This window comes from Argiope bruennichi, chromosome 3 (assembly GCF_947563725.1).
Source record: "Argiope bruennichi chromosome 3, qqArgBrue1.1, whole genome shotgun sequence".
In the NCBI taxonomy this organism is placed as follows: Eukaryota; Metazoa; Arthropoda; class Arachnida; order Araneae; family Araneidae; genus Argiope; species Argiope bruennichi.
Window position 1 is genome coordinate 22,023,948 of NC_079153.1, and position 24,519 is coordinate 22,048,466.

General features: G+C 29.4%; 1 protein-coding gene across 4 annotated transcripts in view; it reads left to right on the forward strand.

Annotated features, from left to right (window-relative positions):
- The first annotated feature begins 7,094 nt into the window (after positions 1-7,094).
- Positions 7,095-24,519, forward strand: part of LOC129962631 (PI-PLC X domain-containing protein 1-like) — a 39,976-nt gene continuing 22,551 nt past the window's right edge. The window contains exon 1 of one of the 4 annotated variants that reach the window (XM_056076486.1): positions 7,095-7,176. The gene's annotated coding sequence lies outside the window, so the exon portion shown is untranslated. Of the gene's footprint in view, positions 7,177-7,234; positions 7,254-12,905; positions 13,036-18,996; positions 19,129-24,519 lie in introns of those variants that run through there. The other 3 variants (XM_056076487.1, XM_056076485.1, XM_056076484.1) reach the window with 3 other exon arrangements.

Sequence of the window (24,519 nt, forward strand, 5' to 3'; positions counted from 1 at the left end):
TTAGTTTAAGTAAATAAATAAATGTGATTATTGTAATAAAAAAAATAAAAGTCATTTCATTACAACGTAATTTCATATTAACCATACTCTGTATTTGACGAGTATACTCGCTAAATTTTTGCGACACAATTTAGATACGCAATTTTCGAAGAGGACCATAAAGTTAACTGGTTAATATTCACAAAATCGAAAACACATTCAGAATATTCTTTTTTGTACCTTTACATTCAATAATGTTAATTAAATATTTTCAGTACATAAATAGATATTTATTTCGAAAAAAAAAGGTGTATTTTTGATCTGTGGACAAACAATTGTCTTCAATCCGTTATTTCGTATATTATTCTGTGATTTCGTATTATATGGCTTTGTACTAAATATGATATTCAGTATAGTTCAAAGGATTCGTTTAAGTTCGTTTCCAAAATACTCTTTCTGTACATAAAAGTTAATAATTTTATGTCCTCAAAATTTTCCAGAAAAGCTATTGCCAGATCATTTTGAAACAATTTTTTTAACATGATAACGAATATATGTTAATACGACGTATAAACTGCTATATGCTTTGTTAAAAAAAAGGCTCAAAATGCTCTATAGAGCAAATCGTTAGACCTAGATGGTCCAAATTCAACAAATAGTTCCCTCTTAAGTTGTAAATATTTTAATTTTTTTAAATTTGAATTAATTTTTTTTTTAAAAATAAAATAAAATGTTAATGTTTTTTCTCAATAAACAAGAAGTATATATCATAGCATAAAAACTATTTGTATACCACATTAAAATAAAAAAAGTCTGGGATAACAATTCCTGCTATACTTTAAAAAAATTGTAAGAATATATATATATATATATATATATATATATATATATATATATATATATATATATATATATATATATATATATATATATATATATATATATATATATATATATATATATATATATATATATATATATATATATATATATATATATGTGTGTGTGTGTGTGTGTGTGTGTGTGTGTGTGTGTGTGTGTGTGTGTGTGTGTGTGTGTGTGTCTTTGAGTAAATGTGATTAATTCGATGATTATGTATCATTAAACACACATATATATCATAACAATAATTTTATAATAACAATAATATAATAAATGAAATAACAATAATTTCATTATTATAGTCACTAGGATTTATATTCAAGCTGCAATGCCAATATTAAATATCCTTTTTATTTACTCATTATCATTTTTGTGTAGTTTTAAGAGCAAAGTAAAAAAATTGAAAGTAAAGGTATACAAATCAAGGTTTAAATATTATCATGCTACAATGATTTGTACAAGAAAAATTTTTCTCTTATGCTGTTGTCACCTCCGCCATTCAAAAGGATGTATAACATATGAAGCAGCTTACTTATATTTAAAAAGACTTTCTGAAACTGCGCAAAATCTATATAAGATGGACATTATTAATTTCATTAAAAATCAATAAAGGAGAACTGCACCTACCTAGATACCCCACTTTCCGAACTTCTACATTGCAACAAACTGAAGTTATTTCATTCACAGTAGCAATTTAACATGGAATTAGACTTTCAAGCAAGGCGAATCGTCGGTAACGATTCGATCCAGCAGCCGAAATCTTACCATCAGGTCGTTTCCATAAAACTTACAGAAAATAGCGACACAACTCGCAATCGGCGTTTATTAACTTGTACAAAAATGCAATCAATTCGTCGAGATATCGCAAATCAAAATAGCAACTGAAAAGCAGCAAATCGGTGTTCTGCATGTAACTTTCAACAGAATGCTCAACAATCTTCATTTGAACACCACATGACGCAGTCCTTACCTCTCAGGAAAAATAAACCCACAATAAGCATATTAAAAATTTTATCCTAATACGGCATATGCACAACTACAAAGCCTGAATACAACTTATCAATTACAATTAGGCCTGCTTTCTAAAATGTAAGATCATCACATTCGCATCTGTAATTCTTAAATGCCGATTCAATTGTTAGAAGTGCAGATATTTCACTTCTAATGTTTCCTCACATTTTCTGCTTTCTAACTTTCTGCTTTCAAATTTTTCCTGCTTTCAAACTATTTGGAAACAAATTTCCTTAGCTGACAAAATGGGCTATTTTTAAAATAAACTGTTGTTAAATGTGCCTTAATTAGAATTCACGTGGAAAAGTTTAAGTGTCAATAGAGTAAATTTTAGCAGACAGTTGTTTTATAATTATTGTTGTTATTATTGTTACTGTTATTTTTATCATTATTATTTGAATATATGAGCTCAAGGAACTCTTGGAATTAATGTAAGGTTACATATGAAAATAACCATGCTTATTCACCAACATTACAGATTGAAAAAACATTTTTATAATGATTTTTTAAAGTAAAATTCAATAGATACCCCGTGTACCTCATAAACATGCAACCTCATCGAATATAAACCCGAATATATCCTCTACGAAATCCACCACATATTTCATTTAGTTTGGTTTGGTTTGGTTATATTAACGTCCCGTTTGAAGCAACACTAGGGCTATTTTAGGACGGACCTCGTCATTTTGAACCGCGGTCAGATGACGAGGACGATACCTGAGCTGGCACCCCCCTCCTCTCCACGCCACACCACACCAGCGGGAGGACGTTTGGTCATGACGGATTTAACGTGCAACAGACCCCCCTTACACGACGGTTCTTCGGTGGAATCGAGTCACGAACCTGAAACCCTCCGGTTCCGAAGCCGAGACCTTACCACCAGGCCACCGCGGCCCATATTTCATGCAGATGTAAGTTTCCGGTTGTGTAAGTTTTCAGTTTTAAGTAATTAAGTTAAGATTAATTGAGAGTAAGCATTTATAGAATATAGCGTTATGAATCTACAGTATTGATTTCCTGTAATGCGAGTCTCATCGCTTTCAGATATTCTGGAGAGCCGCGGTGGCCTGGTGGTAAGGTCTCGGCTTCGGAATCGGAGAGTTCCAAGTTCGTGACCCGATTCCACAGAAGAACCGTCGTGTAAGGGGGTCTGTTGCACGTTAAATCCGTCATGACCAAACGTCCTCCCGCTGGTGTGGTGTGGCGTGGAGAGGGGGGTGCCAGCTCAGGTGTCGTCCTCGTCATCTGACCGCGGTTCAAAATGACGAGGTCCGTCCCAAAATAGCCCTAGTGTTGCTTTAAACGGGACGTTAATATAACTAAACTAAACTAAATTCAGATATTCTGAATAAATGTCAAATGCTTGCCAGGTCAGTGACCCCCTAGCTTGACGACAATTTGGCGACTTGGCGACAAAAATATCTCTAAAAAATGCAAGAATTTCGAAGGCATCTATTAAGATTTGAGATCCGGTGTGTGGGTTGAACACCAAATTAGTAGCTTTATATCACTTTAAAAAAAATCCATTTAGAGCAAATTTTTTGTCCATTCGAGTATAAATAAACACAATAATAATAATAATAATAATAAACCCATGAAAAAACTAAATAATTAAAATGTGGCACTTAGTTTTAATATCTAAAGTGTAAACTCTTACCAAAATTTGAATCTCATCCATCAATGCGCTAATCGCTTGTTGGACGTACATTCTCATGCATGTTGTTGTTGTTGTTTATAATGGCACTTGCCATGCACAAGCTCGCTGACGAAGTCAACGATTTTAAGCCAAGGGAGCGTCTTTTGTTTTAGTAACGCCAACTAGGGCCAAGAGTAAGCTACTCACGCATTACAGTCGCTTGCACATCCCCTTTTTATAGGGAGGCACATTCATACATCTCACAGATAGAACAGTTGAAGAACAACCATGCCCAAACCGGGACTGGAACCCAGGACACCCAGGTCACGGGGCAGACGCGCTACCCCTATGCCAGGACGCCGGCTCTCATGCATCTAAACCCACTAACCCCTCCCCCTTAAAAAAGCAACGATTTACATGAATGAACTTGGTATGTAACCTTGTCATTATAATTGTAATCCCGTGTCAAATTTTGATTTGAATCAATCGAAACAAAATTGGTCAAAAATGCATTTTTAGTTTTCTTCACCATATTACGGAGCAATAATTGCTCATGTTTGAGAATCTAAAACTAAAACTCTGAGCATTTCTGGCGTTCACGGCCTTACTCTATTTTATGCGGGGGAGGGGGGGGGGTATTAAGATGCATGCGAGAAAGTTTTAGGAAGATCACTACCCTTGGCTTTTCTCAGTTACCATAAACAGACATAATCCCATGATTTTTAAAAAAAAATTATGGAGGTTTAAAACCCGGATATTCACTAGGAACTCGACATCGAATAAAAAAAAATAACATTAGTTTTGTTATTATATTTTGAGGATTCACATTGCAAAAATAAAGTTTGGGTTTATACATTTTCACAGTACAATAACTATTTTTGAGTGCGTTTCATCCATGCACAAGGTTAAAAAACTCACGTTTTCAAATGATAACCCTCATGGTAGGTTAAGGTAAAGTACGCAATTTTATGGCGCAGGATTTAACAATTCTCATAAATTATATCAAGCATCAAAGATAACAGCATGCAAATCATTGGAAAATCACGATAGCTAAGGAATCAAAATTACTTGTGCAGTAAAAAGCTACTTATGCAAGCAAGAACTATATAAATAAAAAGAAAAGAAAAAAAAGAAGAAAAATTAATTTAAGTATATACATAACATATTATGCTTTAAAAAAATTAAAAAAATTTAACAAGGGGTGATTGATGATGAATATTATTTGTTAGATCAACCGGTTTTGATTCAACAAGAAATTAGTTCAGAGAGTGGTTATTATTTTGAATCTTAATCTGATAAAAGGGCCTATAAAGCGTTTTAAAAAAATACATAGTCATGCCAATAAATAATAAGAATAAATCTATTTCATAACACGAGATTGAAATACCACAGTAAAAAGTTACATATTGTTATGCAATGATTGATTCTGACCGGATAAAAAAAAATATCTTTTTTAAAAACTCTGTGGTTTTATTTTACAGTTCTTAAAATGGAATTAACGAGTTATTATAGTTCAGCTGTCTGTTTGGTGTTTATAACATATCCGATGATGCACATTCTCGGACTTTAAAGTTCCTGCATAATATTTGACCTGATAAAATATCGAGTGAGGACCGCACTCTCCATACAGTCCAAATCTAGATCCGTGTGATCTTTTTTGCCCCCTAGCTTTAAATTGGAATTACTGCCCTGATATATGATTCATCAATGATTTTAAAAAGCAGAAATTATTTAAAGATGTCAAAAAATTGTCGTTGTGAGGGAGGGTGAATGGGTTTCTTAAGAGAATCTTTTAACCTCCAGATACTGCTGCTGGATAGGGTAATGGCTTGGGAATGATATTACACAACAAGTGGTTGCGAATGAAAACTTTCAAATTTGCTTGGAATGTATTAGATTTTCTTATAAAATTTGAAGAAATCTTATAATATAGGAAAAAAGTCTTACGAAATGGAGAAAAAATAAGATGTCAAAAAATATATTGCAACAGAGTTCTAGAACGGCAGAGACTTTGGATCAGGTGTATGCACCGCCAAGAGCTTTACTTTGAAAAAGATCATATCGAAATCGAACTCTACCTGATTATGCGTAATAAATATATTTTATTTATTACGTATAATTTTATTTACGCGTTATTTTATGCGTAATAAATATATTCCCTTTTTACTCGCCCACGTAGATCTAAAATAGATAAACGAATTAATATTTTCCAGCTCCTTGTGATATGAAGTGAAATGATTCTGTTATTCCCACTACGAAGAACTATGCATCGCTGTTTGCTGAAACTGTCCTGATCATACCCTTATGCATTTATCCTTTTAAGTAGATAATTACGTTAAAAAAAAATGGAATTTTGATAAAAATACTAAATATTTTTTTCCAATATTCTTAATTTTTGAACAGTACAAATCCATTTAAATTCCATTTCTATATTCAGCCTTTAGGAAATTACATTCATTTTTATATTTGCATAATATAGTTTCAATTCAATTTTATATGTTTAAATTTTCTGATATTTTAAATTTTACTTAAATTTTCCCCTGTAAAACCGTGTAAACACAATTCAATACACATTCTCTTATCCAAGTGTATTATAATTTCTCAGTATATTCTAAAATTCCTGAATTGCAGAATAAGCAATCTGTCCATTTAAAAACATTTACAATTACTTTAATGTTGCATAATTCGAAAAAAAAATTGAAATGTTCATTTATTTATCAGTCTATATTAACTCTTTCACCCCTATTGAACCCTTTCATTATTGTATCGGCCCAACCGGCCTTGAAAAAATATATTCTTGCAGGCGAGTTATCAACAAGAATGTCTTCGCTTTATATCTTATATCACTCGTTTAAAATAGAAATCGACAAGCTAGAATAGAATTTGTACGGTTATTTGGGACAGATCAGTAGTGAAAGGGTTAAAATGTAATGTAAAGAATATGTAAAATGTAGTTTGTTTCTTAATTCAGGATTTAGGTACTGTAACACCCAGCGCCATCTATCGGAACATCAAAAACAGTTCAACTTATCTTTTTTATTTCGAGTAAGAGCGAGAGAGACAAGAGAAATGATCGCTTAGAGTGAGAAATGGACAGACTAATACAAAATGATTCAAAAATTTTATTAATTGAATATTAATACTTAACTTTCTAAAATGCGTATTTTTTTATGTATACAATATAAATAAATAATTGATTTGGACTAAAAATGATTTTGATTGTAGACTGAGTAGTTTGTACATACGTTATAGTTAGTTCTATATTTTTAAAAAAAATATTTCTAAAATTCTGAAGATAATTTAAAAAATCATCTTTTAAACTTCTAAACGAGAACCATTTTTTCTTTATACCTATTTTTAGCCTAAATACCTCATTTTCCCCCAATTTTCAAAACATTCTTAGTTTTTATCTGATATCTACTTGCTTCATAGATATTTTTTTTTTCAATCTATTTTATGTAAAAATTCAAAAATATTTTATTACATTTTTCAAAAAATTCCTATCGAACGTAAGCATATACCTTTACTAATACTCAGGCACCTGCATGATTTTCACACATCAGCTACGTTGGGATTAAGTTGCGCTCTGTCTGTGAAGTTCTAAGCTCCAGCTGTTCGACAGGAGACGTTTTCGTATGCAACATGAATGACATCTTTGCTCGTTAAAGGTAAAGGATGGGATTAATAGCTGTTTTTACTGTATCAGGCATAGGATAGTTGTATTCGATTGTACCTAATATAAACGGTAATTGATTTCTTTCGTGTATGTACGTTTTTACATTATCTCTTAACAGAAATTAATTTTTAAGATTGGTATCTCTATCTAAATTTAATGAAAAGATTTATAGTTTTGCCTGCTAATTTTAATTTTTGTAATTTGCTTATTAAAATATTATTAAAAAAAGGAATTTTATAAAAAGACAACTATAGTTCATTCTACAAGATTTCTTTTCATTGTATTTTAAAATATTTCATTATTTATTTATGTTTTGGTTTAAAATATAAATATTTCTCTTTTAGATATATTTTGTAAAAATATTATATTATTCAAAATTCTTTAAATTTTCATTTGTACTCTATTTGTTTTATTAATAGTAATTAACTACAGCACAATCTTGCTTAATCGATCTAAACGGAGGGGATGGGGGATGGGAGTGGGGATAACAGTTATTGGCGTTTAATACGTCTATTATTTTGTTCTAAATTACAGTATGTAATCATGAGACATTTTAATTATAAAATGAATTCAAAACTCTCTTAATAGACTATATTACTTTTCGTTATTAAAATTATATTTTTAATATTACAATAGGTACATCAATATATACTTAGTAATAACTTATAGCAAAGGAATTATTAATTCAAAAGCCTTTTTTATTATTAGTGTTTCTTGTTTCTTTCTCAACGTTTACGAGCAACAATTTCTCTTCGTCTTTCCATTCCCGTCAGCAAGTGTTCATTCATTGCATTGCTCAACAAATCTAACAACAATTCTAACCTAAAATAACGATTATTCTGGTACAGTACTATATATGTTTATGTATGTACGATTTGAAAGATAAATTCGCCTGTTTAACTGAATTTGTTTCAAATAAAGAAAGTGATCAAAATAAAATAATATTTATTTATTTCTAGAAAATCCTCTATCTCTCTATCTCTACTTATAATAATAATAATAATAATAAAGATGAATGTGTTTGTGTCTGTGTGCGTGCGCATGCTTGTGACCGTGTGTTCATATGTTACAGTCATCCAAATTTTACTTAGATATATATTAAAGGGTAGAAATGTGCAGTGATTTTTTTAAAAAATCTTAATTAACTTTTTAGGTAATTAAAAAAAATAAGCTATATTTTTATATTTTTCAATATATCTTCTGAAAATATCCTCTCACGGAAATAATTTTTACACCGTTTTAAAATCCAAAAATTATATTTTATATGAAGCCAATTGAGTTCCGGTAAAATTCTTAAATCTAGATTTAATTCACTTTGAAACATATTTTAAACATATTTCTTAACAATATTTTTATTGTTGCGAAAGAAACTGAAATCGTTTTCATTGTTTCATCAAATATTTGATAGCTTACTTTTCTTCTGTTGTTGAAAGCTAATGAAGAATCCTGCTTAATATCTATATAGTTTACAGGACGAATAAAAAAAAAAAATGAAATTACAACACTCTTAAATTTAGAAAATAGATAAACCGGACATAATAGCGCTGTGATATCTTAGAACTGGTATTTATTAGAAAAATTCTTATATGCAATGAACAGAATATATGCATGAATAAACATATTAAAATAACACAACGTTGATGCTTAAAAATTTGACAAAACCATAGACATGAAATTTTGTTTAAAAGATTTAAATGAAATTAAATATAACCAATATCTCCGGCGAACCTGTTAGTCTATTAATAATTAGTATCTACAATAATTACTACTTAATAAGAACTGCAGGAATGATTCAAAAATGCTTTAAAGATATTCCTATATAATCCCCATAATTGTCCTGTGAATTCTTAAACGAGAATTATTGGCCAATTGCAGCGGTATGTTATATTGTAGCGAAAAACTGGGAATTTTCAATCAAACTCAATGCTAAATGACATCTATCCTTCGTTTCGACACATCTTTCAATTTTTATTTTAACCTAATTGTTACGAACTATAAACTTTTTTCTAATTCATCCGATGGTCAAAATCATTTGTTTTTTTTTTCATTTTAATATTGACCCTTTATATAAAAAATAAGATTTTAAAATAGTGAGAGTGAATATTTGAAAAAATAAACAGAAAATTGAAATTGACCATCAAAAGAAATAAAAAGCTGCGAAGGTATAATTATGTAAACTGCAAAACAGTTTAAATTCAACTGAATGACTCTACCAAGAATTTTGAATCGAAAATTATTGTCTAGCCGAATCTTATACTAATGTTGATTCTTTGAAAACTGAAAACTGTGGATTTAAAGAGTATGGAGAAAAAGGTGAAAGATATATTCCTCTTAGCAGAAGAAATACCATAAAATCACAAAATATTTCCAAATCTACATTGTTCCGAAGTGTGAAAAAATAAAATCCCCGAATCGAATTTTAAATACCATTAAGCCATTTCATACGGAAAAGAAAGCATCGATGCGTAGCCTAAAGATCTCACCTGCAAATTTAAAATGCAGTAACGAATTTATTGAAAAATCCAGGAACTACCTTAACAATAAAAATAAACCATTAGGAGTAATGCTTTTAATTTATTTCTTAATATAATCTAGTTTTTTTACTTTCTCGTTTATGTAAGTATAGAGAAAGTATAGTAAACGTCAAAAACTGGATATTATGACGTATTTCCACATTTTAGATCTCCCTGAATTCAGAAAACACATTTTTGGATAAAGTCCGTTTGTCTGTGAAAAAGATAATTGAAAAATGCTTTAAGCTAGACGGATGAAATTTTGTTTATTGATTTTACACCAAATTTGTAGATTTCTATAAAATTTTGAGCAAAATCCGCTCTGAGAAAGACTGTTTGTGCAGCTGTTAGAATATAATTTAATACAATAAGAACAAAACGAAGAGAGCTAGATAGATGAAATTCGGTTCATAGAATTAAAATCTATAATTTAGACATATGTCAAATTTTGGGCGAATTCCAAAAAGGGATTGACCGTCTGTTGGTTTGTATTTTTAGAAACAAGTAAAAGCGATAACTCAAAGACGCATTGACTTAAATATCTCAAATTCTGTATGTAATTTTGTGACTACAAATGGAGTTTTGCATCAAATTTTTGTTTCAGTAGGTTGGGAAAAACGCGTGAAAGGTACAAATTCAATTTTCGGTGACTATTAACCGCCAGCCAGGGATTATTCACCAAATAACTCGCCAAGGATGACACAATAGATTGAGTAAAAATACAAAATTCTGTATCAATATAATCAATGACGTATAATGTTTCATAACTATTACAAGTCAATTCCACGCAAGGCGTTCTCTGGAATTGACCCCTGGATTAGAGTGCAAGTGAGAATAGTAGCAATAATAATAACTACTATTATTATGGGGTAGGAGTGTATTGTTAGTTAATGAGGGGAAAAAAAGACATAGCAATTTCTAAAAGCTCACTGAAGCAGAACGGCGATCTAGGCTTGGGTGATATTGTATCGACCTCATATTTTGTATCAGTCTGATACAGTATCAGTTGATTAAACGCAAAAGAGTTCAAGGATTAAAATGAAAAAAGAATGCTTATTGGGATTTTTTTTTAAAACATTCCTATAAAATGTTTTGCAAGTTTTAAAGCCTGCTAGCAGTGAAAGAAGAATAGCTACAGTCCGGTTTCGAGTACGGATGACCCCCACTCCCCCACACTTTATTATATGCACCAATCGGTTCTAATTTTTAAAAAAAATAAAGATGAGATATTAGATGGTGGAGGATATTTTTTATTATGAGATATATAGAAACGTAACATAATTGCCGAATTGAACCAAAATAACATGATTAAAACAAAAATCAAAATCAACGTAAAAAGAATAATTGAGATAAACGAATGTAACCAAAAAACTTTTTGGTTACATTTGTTTGGGATAGCCATCTTCTAACCCATTGTCTGTCACCCCCTCTGCAGTATAAAATCATTCAAAAAATGATAGTCACAGTTTTCTAAAACGAATTGAGGATTAAAGTAAATAAATATTTATTACCTGTCACGAACACGGAACTTGTTGGGAGCACGCATTCAATTTTTACGCATGTTAGTACCAATACTGTAGCAAAGTTTACGTAATACTACATATCTATCTTCATTTGAATTTAATTTTACGAAACTCAGCTCTTTGAAATAAGCTCTATGATTGCATCGAAGCTGTCATCCGTTTTATTTGTAAATTATTACAATAAGTACTTTTAAACTTTCATCTTATGCCTATTCAAAATTTCTTTTGTTTTTATTTGTTAATACGCAGAATTAATCTCTGTCACAACTAATAATAAGAATAAATGCGTGTGTTAGTGCTCTGCAAGTCAGACCGTTTGTCCCAAAACTATCAAAGATGACGCTGGAGAATGGGAATGTACACTTAGGAGATAATTTTTTTCTTGATCTTAATTAAAATATTAAAATTAATTGAAATTTCGACGTTTTTTTTTTCACCATAATTTCTAAAAATATAACAGCACAAAAATAATATTTTCATCTTCTTAACATTTTTAAAAAAATATCGTTCCAATTATATAAATTTTTGCGGTAGAATTTTTTCTGTTTTTATTAAAATAATATTTTATGTATATTTTAGTGTATTATATTTCATTGCTGAAAAAAAAGCTCAAATCATTTTCTTTATAACTATAAACATTTTATACTGACATTTTTTTGTGGTTGTTATTTTTGATAATCAAAATATGAAGATTCGACTTATTATTCCATGTTGAGAATGTTTCAATATAAGTTAGGCTTATAATATTTTTAAAAAATTTTGTTGAATTTAAAATTCAGGTTTAGAATCAACTGAAAATTTTTAAAAGTGTTTTCATTTTTTAATGCCGTTGTTCTTTACAGTGCTGTAATTAGATATATAAAGACATAGATAATAAATTAAAGAATACATATCTCAATGAACAGAAGGGTATAAACTTTTAAAATAAAATGAGTTATATGCCTATCAAAATTTTAAATTTAAAATTATTTTGCTCATGAAGTAATTAAGAACAGCTTACAAAAAATGTTGAATTGAACTTTTTAGCAACCACAAATCCTTGCGAACTAACTTTTAAAGACTAATAATTTTTTTTTATTCGTCGTTAAAAGCAGTAAGTAAAAAATAAATACAGTATCAAAAATAAAGCCTATAAATAGTATTAAATTCATTAAAATCGTTTGATTCATAAACTAATTTAAGATCTTAATATTATTAATAAAAATACTTTTGTTAAGAGATTTTTAACCTTTTTCTTTTGGAAGAAATGATAGATGAAGAGTATACAGAAAAGAGTTTTCAAACATAAAATTTTTAATCAGAAGGCACGAAAAGAAACAAAGGCTGGAATCTTCGTTCAAAGGAATAAAAATTTAAAATTGAATTTTAATTTTTCTTTTGCGCATATTTAAATACACAATTTCTTAATAATATCATAAATGAGTCATTTATTCATTTATATTTTTAAAAATAATATAAAATGTGTAAGTTTAAATTTGTCGCAATCTAAAACTATCGTAATAGAAAAAAAAATTAAATTAAAGTCTATCGAATAAAGAAGAATTAGCTCAATTTTTCTGCATCATCGAATATTGCTAATATAAAATGAAAAATGCTTTTAAAACAACTTTTCATGTTTAAAAAAGTTGTCCTTGAAGAGGTTAATGAGTTTTGTATGACTCAGGATATAGCTGACGTCATGCATTTTGAACTGCGAAATAAATGTAGTTACTTTCTCTACTGGAGAGAACCGCCAGATTTTCTGTCTTCAGTTCAGGATTTCTAAAAAGGTGTGCACAGCTATGCTACTTGAGATTGAAAAAGAGGATATATAAGGTATGTACAATATTTCGACAACTTTATAAGTGAAATAAATAATTGCTTTTTTTCACCGAACAAAGGAAAACGAAAATTATTTCAAAAGTCGGGAAAAGAAAACAGGGGAGATAAAGAAATATAAGCAATGAAATTTAAAATTAGCTTTTCTTCAGGTTGATTTAGGAATTTGATATTCGAAGACCATATTGAATATATTGTTACAACTGGAAAAAAAGGAATTTTTAAAATCAAATATTGTTTGTTACTTTTGAATTTTTTATAGGAATTATTGATTTCTGAAAATATTTATGAACCCGAATAAATCCTAGATATTTTTTTAATCTAGAGTGAAGATATGAAAAAGTAGAATTGTTCTGGTTAATTCGAATGTAGGGTCATTAAAAAAAGTTTTCACATTCAGTTATATTAAGAATCATTTCTTTATTTTTATAAGATGACAGTTATATATTATTAATATATTTCTCTTTTTCTTTTTAAGTCTATTCCTTTTTTACATCACTTAATTTATTTTCACTTGTTTCACGCTTGAAAAGTTGGTATCTTGTAAACCATTTCTTATTCAATTTCTGTTGCTTTTGAAATCTAAAATTTTGTACATATGATTTCAGAGATATTACGATAAACGGATTCAGAATTTAACTAAAAGAATTTATTTCTTAATTTAATTAAGTTTTGATTCAATACACAAATTGCCATTTGGTTGTGAATTTCAAAAAATGTAATTGCTGAATTTCCATAATATTTATAATTATGAGTTATAATGGAACGAAAAAAACAAATAAAAGAAAATGAAAAAAATTAATAGAAATTTTTAAAAATTTACTTTTTAACGCATTAAAAAAGTATATGTTTAAAAGTACTAAAACTTTTTTTCGGAACTTGTCTTGTTTCAGTTCTTCAGCAAAATATTTCATAGTATACTGTCTGATAAAATTTCTAAATTATTTAAAAAGCCCCAAAATATCTTGGTCGTTCTTTCAAAATTTGATAGAATACAGACACGGATGCACATATTTCATAGAAAACAGACATATATTTGAACTTTTTCCACGTGCAGAAGAAATCGAAACATCCATTAAAAAGTAACAGTGATTAAAATATGTGCTCAAAACAGATGTTATTTCTGTTCTCAATAAATGCTCTAGAATTAAAATTGGTCCAATTTCTTGATTCATTGTCAATCTTCATATTCATGCAATTAGTTCTTTTTGATTTATTCCTTTGTCACTAATAATTCCAATAACTGACAGGAAGCTTTCGGAACACAAACAGATGTTTGGCCTCTCATTTTTTTCTCTTTTCATTGTGTTAATGTTTTTCCTACAATTCTGATCGATTTTAGTTTTCTTTTCATCCAAACAATTCATAGTTCTAAAATTTCTGGAATTTCTGGCAAATTAAAATTCGACGAAATCATTTTAAATTCAACATGTTCGGTCTTATATATATATGTGGGTTATTATTATTATTATATATATAATATATATAAACTTCGTACTGCCGTCATTTTAATCAATATGTGGTTATTTTCCGCTGAATAACTTAATTTGATGATATTTAGTTTTGCATGATTAGTTTTAATTTTCGCATAAAATTGTTGGTCTTTTTTATATCCACATCAATCATTTTCACACGTTTATAGCTTTACTTAATTCAAGTTAATGAAAGACGAAATTTGTATTCGATTTTTCACGTACTTCCTTATATTGTAGTAAGCGAATTTGGTATGTTTATGTATTATTCTTAATGACAATACACTATTCTGATATTTTCAGAACTTCATTATTAGTAATTAGATTAATTTAATTAAATTATGTATGTCATCCTTAACATAACATCTGACCGTGTTTCATAATTACAAAGTCCATCCCAAAAATACCCCTACTGGAACTGTAAATAAAGGGATGTTAATATAATCAAACAAACCAATCAAGGTAAAGTGGCGTCCGGGATAAAATATTTTTATATCCCCTCTAATCATCATCAGTGGCCAAGAAAAGATAAATAACATCAGGGAATGCTATTAATTTTTCAGCCCTTTATCATAAGAAGCGGTATGAAGGCTCTAATGTTTCGTCTCCATCGCGTCCCTTCTCCCTTTTGCCCACCAACCACTACGCCTGTACCCTGCCCAAGATTCGCCTACGCAAAAACAGTCTTGAAAAAGTTGCCCTTTCTATCCACGCAACGTATTTAAACTCATACACCTTGCAGGATGTTTCTAAAAGCATGAGAAAACCATGAGAGGAAAGATAGACACAAGTCAGTTTCTTAATAGAACTTGAAATCGGAAACTGAAAGGGGATGTCAGGAGAAGGTTCTATGTTAATGAATTAAATAAAAGTATTACAACTAAAATAAACAATAATGTTTTAATTGAATTCAAATTTACAGTATCACAACAGAAAGAAGTAGAACAGTTTAATGAAAAAAGACACTACAAACCGTAATATGGCAGTTACGTATGCTCAATTAGTCAAAATAAAAATTCTAATCTCTTGTTACATTTTAAGATTTTGACTAGTAAAAAAAGTCTAAAAAAATCTCCGAATGCCTACTTTTGCGCATTTTATTGGTTCAATCTACTTTAGAATAAATTTGAACAAAATTGAGGTCTCGTACAAATTTGTAAATCAGTAGCGTATGAGTTTAAGTGACGCCAAGAATGTGGCATTATTCTGTTGCCTTAGGCATAATATTTTATTTAAAAACCAACACAAACAAATGAATAGTATTAACCCTTGGTGCCCGGAACACATGTAAACGTACGTCCCTTACTTTCCAGTTTCTACGCCACTGTTGTATATTAATTATTTGGCAGTGAGTCCGTAAAAAGTTTTTTCATTGAATAAAAACATTTTTGATACGGATAACATTTCATATTTATCCTTTAAATTTTTTTTTCTAAACATATTTTGCGGTTTTAGTAATTTTAAAGTTTTGAGATTTAAGGTTTACTGGTTTTAATAACTTTTACAAAAATTAAAAAGCATTACAAATTATCAAGATTTCTAAGCCTCTATAAAAATAAATTATTTACTGTCACAGGGAAGCCATGATGCCTTTCTTAAGAAAGAAAGATCATCCAAACTGTCTGAAGAAAGACGCAAGGAAGACATAGAAGTGCAATGCTATTAATTTTATTTTCAAAACCAATTCTGTCTACCTCTACTTACGGTTCAGAGAAGCGGTAAATGTTTGATAGTTTTAAGATGTTAATAAAGTACTTATATAGTATTTTGTTTCAGTAGGTTCTAAAATAATTTTTGATTTTGGAACTTTGAGTAAAAAGAGATAAATGAATGAAGCAATAAACAAATTTATAAATATTGAATTTTTTTTCCCAGACAGATAATTTATTTACAACGTTCAACACAAATTTGTGCTCTTATTTCTGTATGATGATTTATTTGATTTTATGCAGTTTTTATGGAAAATTGTTTAATAGACACTGGAATATAATATTATCTCTTCTCGTAATTTTTAACATATATTTAGCGCATATATTTCGAAATACCTTGTTTTCTTTTTTATGTTCCTTTAGCGATATTTTATATTTATGACGTAGATTTCCAATTACATTTAGGGAGAATTCGCCAAAAGAAAATATTGAGCTATCGCGTACATATGATTACGATTACTAAAAAAAGGCGAAGAGCTAAATAAATAAATTTTAACAAACGATTTTAAAAGGTTATCAAATTTGGAACGAAATCCATCAACATATATTTCATTCGTCAGTTTGCCTGAACACGTACACATGAACGCGTTCACTGCCACGACACAAGTCCTATTTTCGGACTACCATCTAATTACATAATCCTTTTTTTTTTTTTTTTTTTTTTGCTGTCTCTTAATTATAGTTAAGAAGAAATCTACTAATTAGATAGGTGGTTCGATACTATTAGAAAATAGGCTTGATCTATAGGTGGCGCTCTTCAGATGTGAAAGTGTTAAATCAGCAATGATTTAAATAAATACATACATTTTATTTGCAATTGTTGTCTCATAATTTTAGATTTGTTTCGAATTTCACTCAATGAATAAAAAAAGAAAGCGTTTAAAAAGCATTTGTAAGGCGTTAAAGCGTTTGCAGGGTGTCCTAAAATATTTGGACATATAAGAAAATCATATAAAAGAATATTTAGGAATATATTATAAACAAGGATAGTAAAATTTCATTTTAAAACATTGTGAGTTCACAGAATTCGATAGATGGCGCTATGTATGGCCTAATGATGATTTAATAAGAAAATTTCATTCAGTAAACAATGGCGAATTAGGTTTTTTTTTTTTTTTTTTTTTTTTTTAACACTCGAATGTTATTAATGATTTAATGGCTAAAAAAAGCCCAAAAAACTGGCGTCCTTGCATAGGGGTAGCGCATCTTCCCCGTGATCTGGACGCCCCGAGTTCGAATCTCGGTTCGGACATGGTTGTTCTTCATCTGTGTTCTATCTGTGAGGTGTTTGAATGTGTCCCCCTGTAAAAAGGGGTTGTGCAAACGAATGTGTGAGTTTCATCTTCATATGAGCTAGAAGTCAGACTTCTGCCCTCGGGTGCTCAGGGGTCTTTACCCTCAGAAACTACTGCACCTCTTTTCCGTGGTAACACGGACAAGACATCATCATCATCAATGGCTAAAAAAATTATGAATCTGAATAAGTCAAGCATATTTAGTCAGTTTTTATTATTTTATATTTCATGTAATTTTTTTTATTTATTTATTTTGCACCTAGGTTAATAACTTTTTAATAGAGCTGCTTGATGCCTTTTTCATTTTAGTGGCCCTAGGCAGCTAGCTACCTGACGTGCGTAGTCGGAAATCTGCCACTGCTTACCATGAGCTCTTTAAATGACACTTTCGGCAAGGCTTCGGCGAACCAGCTTGTTAGATTATCAAAGATATTATATATTTAACAGGGAAACCGAAGAAAACTTATGATTTTAATTAATTTTATTTCTTTTAATTTTTTTTCCCTCCAAAAACAAAATATGGAAAGACAAGGTGCAATGATTCGGCTTAGATATTTTGATGGATCTCTGTATTTTCAGATATCCAGAAGAAAATTATAATGTTTAAAAATTATATCTGTTGATCAGTCTATGAATGCGATAATACAAACAATGAACGAGCTAGATGAATGGTATTCAGCGTACGGCATTTACACAGAAATTAAAGATCTGTTAAATTTGGACAATATAATATACATACAAGGAAATCTGATTGTTTACTCGTCTTTGTGCATGTGAACGTCACAGGTGAAAAGGGCAACGAACTAGATGAATGAAATTTGGTGTATAGTTTTATCACCAAATTTATAAATATTAATCAAATTTTGGGCCAAGTCCGCCAAAAGATTGAGTATGTGTCCGTCTATCTATTCGTGAATACATGAATGCTATATCTCAAAAAAGCAAAAAATTGCATAAATAATCTTCAGCGCGGTATAAATAAAATGAAATGTACGATCTTAAGTTGTAGTTTTATATCAAAAGAAATCGGTCAAAGGAAGGAGGTACAGAATTAAAACATTTTTTTTTTGCTATGCTACAAACACTTTGATGACATAAAAGGCGCTGTATTGCGTGTTAATATGCGATCAAATTGCGAGTAGAACACTCCCATTGATTGTTTTCTTTATTCCAACAAAAATGCCCAGTAGATATATCTAATCAACATGACACTTGAAACCCTTAAATTTTACGATAGGAACATTAAATTTACACTATTATTGCGTCCTATCTTGATGAAAAGGCCCATTTTCTTCAAAAGCTGGCGATTCCGTGCAGTCCAGGTTCATCTTATCTTTGACGCCCACGCCTAAGCATCTCCCGTCAACCGTCAAATAGGGCCTCCATTGTATTTGCGGAGATTTCGATTCATTTTTCACTTATTTCAGAACAGAGCGGGTTTTGTGTTCTTTTATGTCTAGGGATAAAAAAAACAAAAATGGCTCTTTCGTCGCAGTTTGGCGTGACTTCCCGCGCGGTCAGAGAGGGTTGGCGGCCACTCAAGAGGAAACTCGCGCGCTCTTCGTCGGTGTAGGGGTGCAGAGCGTGCGAACTAACCACCACTCCATCTGCAAGGTAAGTGGCCTTCTCTCCATTTCACGAAAAGGTGGCACTAAGATTTTTCTAACTTATTTTACCTTGAGATCATTTTGACGAATTAAGAATTTCATTAGAAGACTTTTAAAATTGCTCTTTTATTATTATTATTATTTACTCCATTACGAATTAGAAATTTCATTAGAAGATAATTTTGACGAATTAAGAATTTCATTAGAAGATAATTTTGACGAATTAAGGATTTCATTAGAAGATAATTTTGACGAATTAAGAATTTCATTAGAAGATAATTTTGACGAATTAAGAATTTCATTAGAAGAGTTTTAAAATTGCTCTTTTATTATTATTATTATTTACTCCATTACGAATTAGAAATTTCATTAGAAGATAATTTTGACGAATTAAGAATTTCATTAGAAGAGTTTTAAAATTTATTATTCTTATTTACTCCATTACGAATTAGAAATTTCATTAGAAGATAATTTTGACGAATTAAGAATTTCATTAGAAGAGTTTTAAAATTTATTATTCTTATTTACTCCATTACGAATTAGAAATTTCATTAGAAGATAATTTTGACGAATTAAGAATTTCATTAGAAGAGTTTTAAAATTTATTATTCTTATTTACTCCATTACGAATTAGAAATTTCATTAGAAGATAATTTTGACGAATTAAGAATTTTATTAGAAGAGTTTTAAAATTGCTCTTTTATTATTATTATTTACCCCATCACGACATTGTTATTATTTACTCCATTATTTACACCATTACTTAGGGCATTATCATTTATTTCTTTGCTTTGGCAACAAGCAATAAACGGATGGCCAGGCATTCCAAATCAATTGGATTTCTTTCGAATTTGAATTTAATTTCCTGGATTGTCGTGTGTTTTTAATTCATCAGAAAACAGTGTCAAACTTTACTATACACCATATACATAATCCTAAATGGAACAATTTGTAAAAAGGAACGTGAAATAAAAATCATAAAAATAAAAGTAAGAATATTATTATCTATATATTTATTCATCTGAAAATTTGGTTACATTGAAAATATACATTACTTTTAAATTATACCCGCTTATTTAAAAGATTTTCACTGTTCCACCCATTCTATTATGATTTGGCTTCACATATGTTAATCTCGGATTAAAACTCCGAAAATTCAGTGCTTTAAATAAATTTATCTGATTCTTTTATATTCTTGCGTGTAGTAAATTCTTTTTCAACTAAATGAAATATTTAACACTGATGCCTTACCCATTTATAATTAATGTTTTTTTTATTTCTCAATAAAATTAATTTACTCCCAAATAAGAACTAAAAAAATCAATAAAAAATATCTTCTCATTACAGTAACTTAACAGTCGATCACCAGGTTTTAGGAGAAACACTGCTTCTTCTTTCTTTTCGCTTTTGTTTTAGTAAAGTTAAAAAGTTTGTGATCCTGCTTTGTCTAAATAAAATTTGTTTAAAATTAGTATGGGAACATGTTAAGTCATAATTTATGTAAACCATGTATAAGTCACATATTTATACGTAGGTTTAAGTTATTTTGAGAATCATTATCGTTCTATGAGCGTATAATTAAACAACATTCGCATGTGAGTGTGGCTACAGTAAATGACTGACTTCAGAGGTTCTCTACCTTTTAATCTTTGCACCTCTATTTATCCTTTTTTTTCCATAGTTATATCATCTTATATATTTTAATTAAATTCTCTCTCTCTTTTTGTGCAAATTTGTTTCATTCTAAAATTGATATCAAAATACTTTTTTTTTATTTCTGATATTTATATATATATATGTCTTTAAAGGTTGCATTTTTGTTGCTTATTTTAGCAGATATGTCTTTGCTTATTCTGGCTCCATTTGTGTTGTTTATATATATATATAAATATATTTCATTTTGATACATAAAATAACACGAAAGATAGTGCATTATAGATGTTAAATAGTGTTTTACTTAAAAATTTTTCTTTTTCTTTTGCTATTATTCGACATTTTCATTTATCTGATATCAGTAATGACTAGATATGGAGGATGGTTAAGATTCTTCCACCCATCATAAAAAGATTTTATCGTTATAGCATACTTTTTTTACTTTCTTGTATACATGGTATAAAGAAAATACAGTAATAGTCAAAAAGCTCGAACTGGAGACTTTGACGATTCGCCACGTTTTAGACCCTCCTGAGTTCAGAAAACACATTTTTGGAAGTCCGTTTGTCTGTGGAAAAGATAATTGAAAAATGCTTTGAGCTAGACGGATGAAATTTGGTTTGCGGATTTTACACCAAATTTGTAGATTTCTCTCAAATTTTGAGCAAAATCCGCTCAGAAGAAGTCAGTCTGTCCGATTGTTCGAATATGATTTAACACAATGATTACAAAATGAAGAGAACTATATGCATAAAATTCAATACTCAGAATTAATATCTATAATCTAACCACCTATCGAATTTTAAGTCAGATCCAACAAGACGTTTATAGTCTGTCGGTCTGTAATTTTAGAAATATGTAAACGCCATGACTCAAAATAGGAATTATTTAAATACATCACATTTGGTATGTGGTTTTATGTGGCTACAAATGTAATTTTGGGTAAAATTTTTGTTACATCGGTTGGAAAAATTGTGCATAAAACATATATTCGATTTTCAGATTCTATTAACCGCATGCTAAAAATCGGGGAAAAAATCTCGCCAAGGATAATACGATAGATTCAGTAAAACAGCTAAATTCACTCCAAAAATTAATATTTCCTAACTATTGTACGCCATTGTCATGCAAGGTGTTCTCTGGTCTGACAAGTTTACTAGAGAGTATGCGAGAAAGCTTTGGAAATACCACTCCCATTTGTTTAAAACTTACTTTCAACTGGAATTATTTTAATTCTTTTAAATTATAATAAACATTCAAAATTGAAAGTATAACTCCTAGAATACATATTCAAATAAGATAAATTTCGCTCTTAATACAACTGCAATCAAACTTTGGCAGCTGTCCAATTTTCATGCCCTTTCGAATACAGGGTAACGCTGCAGCTGTCATTAACTGTCGAGTTTCTTTTCAGAGAGTAAACACGACGGACTTCTTTGCATAAAAAGGATTTGCCGGAAAAAATTGTGAAAAAAAATTTCAAATTTTTTTTCCTATTTAAGAGAAAAAAAAAGCTTTTTTATTCGCAAAGTTACATGTACATACAATGTGACAAATAAATAATGAGATTCAGTCAAATCTTTCAGTTTATGAATATTGCGAAAGTATGTTTCTGCAGTATATAAGCATTTCTTCAAACTTTCTTTAGTATGGGCAAAAGTAATTTCTAGTAACATTTATAATGCAATTCAAAGATGATATTATCATTTTTTAATGTTTTAGAAAATATTCATCCATTTTTGGAAATGATTTGATCTTATATGTCAAATTTGACCACAGAGAAATTTTTTTTTCATCCGAAAACGAACTGTAGAAAAAATCTATTGCTATAGTAGATTTATATACTTAGTTTATTAATATTTCAGGAAGAGAAAAGTTATTTTATTTTGTTATCTTATACCATTTATAAGCTGGCATACTATCTGTAACTTCCAAGATGAGTAATGTAAGAATAGCTGTAAAAATCCTACATAGAGATGTTAAAAAAACTTTTTTTTAGTAGTAAATGCAGGCTGAGATTTGTTCCTAATAAATCAAAACTATTTTCCCCATGAACTTCAGAGCACTTCATCACACAAAAAGCATCTTGATACCATTTTAAAGTTCGAAAAATAAACTTTGCCACTACATCATCTTTATTTCCGTGCAATATTTTGTCCAATTTTAATTACCTTCCTCAAATATTTTAAATATATTTTTACAAGAATACTTTTTATTGTTCGAATGATTGGATTTATGACAGCATGTTTTGTGATGATATTAATATATATATATATATATATATATATATATATATATATATATATATATATATATATATATATATATATATATATATATATATATATATATGTATTTAATTTTGTGAACGCGTTATTGCTGCAATATATTATTAAGAGCATATTAGTACAGTGGTGTAAAAAAATATAAGAGCAGCGAAAAAATATTTATCAATTTTGAACTATTTGTTTTAATGTATTATAATTTTTAAAACAATAAGAGCATAAATAAATACATTTTTTTGAAGTTATTTTGAATAATAGTTCATTTTAATTTATTACAGTTTTACTCTTGTTTAATTTTTGTACCGAAAAAAAATAGGAAAATAAAATAGGGACAGTTACAATTTACCTCCCAAAACAGTTAATACCTCAGAAATTTGCCCTTTTTGTATGATATCTAACAATCGAGATAGTCAGAGAGTCCACAAGACTTTCTAAATGTTGTTTTAATGTTTTTTTCCCACGAATTTTCGATTGTATATTGTAAATCACATTTATTGGTTGAAACAACGCCCTCTGCCCTAATATCATGAGTCATTATGGCTGACAATTTTTCCATAGAACTCTTGTCGGGGCATTTTAATGACCAATCCAATAAATCTACTTCATTTATTTGAAACTATGACTCTATAGACGATGAGGCATAGATTTTTTTTTTTTTATTGAATAATTTTGCATTTTTTTTCCCACATTAAACATTTTGTTGAATAATATAATGCTCACTTGTAATGAGAAAAGCTTCTGGTAATAATTTTTCGGCAAGAATGTTTTGATATCCTTCAGAGTTAGTTTTTGGTTTCAAAAAGATTATCGAAGTTGTTCCATTACGAGCAAATTCTCACCAAACCATAAACTACCATCTTCTTGTGTACAGCTGACCACCCCGCCACCACTGAATGAAACAGTATCGACAGGATTTTCTAACCATAAACTACCACCTCCAAATTGGCTTTAAAAACACTGTTCGTGCACGACGTAAAGCATGCCAATAATATCAGAAGTCGTCAGGTCCGTCCAAATTAAATTTCTTTCCATCTGAGAAAATTATGTCATTCCATTTATTTTCAAGGACATTTTGCTGTTTAGCCCATTTCACACGATTAATCATTTTTTAGTTTTGTTAATGAAGACTATTTTATATGTGAAAATTTCAAAAGTACATTGCGCATAGCTCTACTCGAACTAGACAGCTGCAATTTCTTTTTAATTTTAGTAGAATATTGGTGTAGAGAAAGATCTCGATTAATTACGGCTTTTTTTTTGATCGATTAGACATAGACAGTTTTTTTCTTCAAATCATTTATATATAGCACAAAGGTCAAACTCTTTCAAGAAGTTATTCACGACACTTTTTGAGCGTCATAATCGTTTTGCAATTTCTCTGGAAGACAAACCACCTTCTCTAAAACAAAGAAACTTAGCTCCTTCTTCGTCACACAACTGAAAAAATATTTTGATCTCTT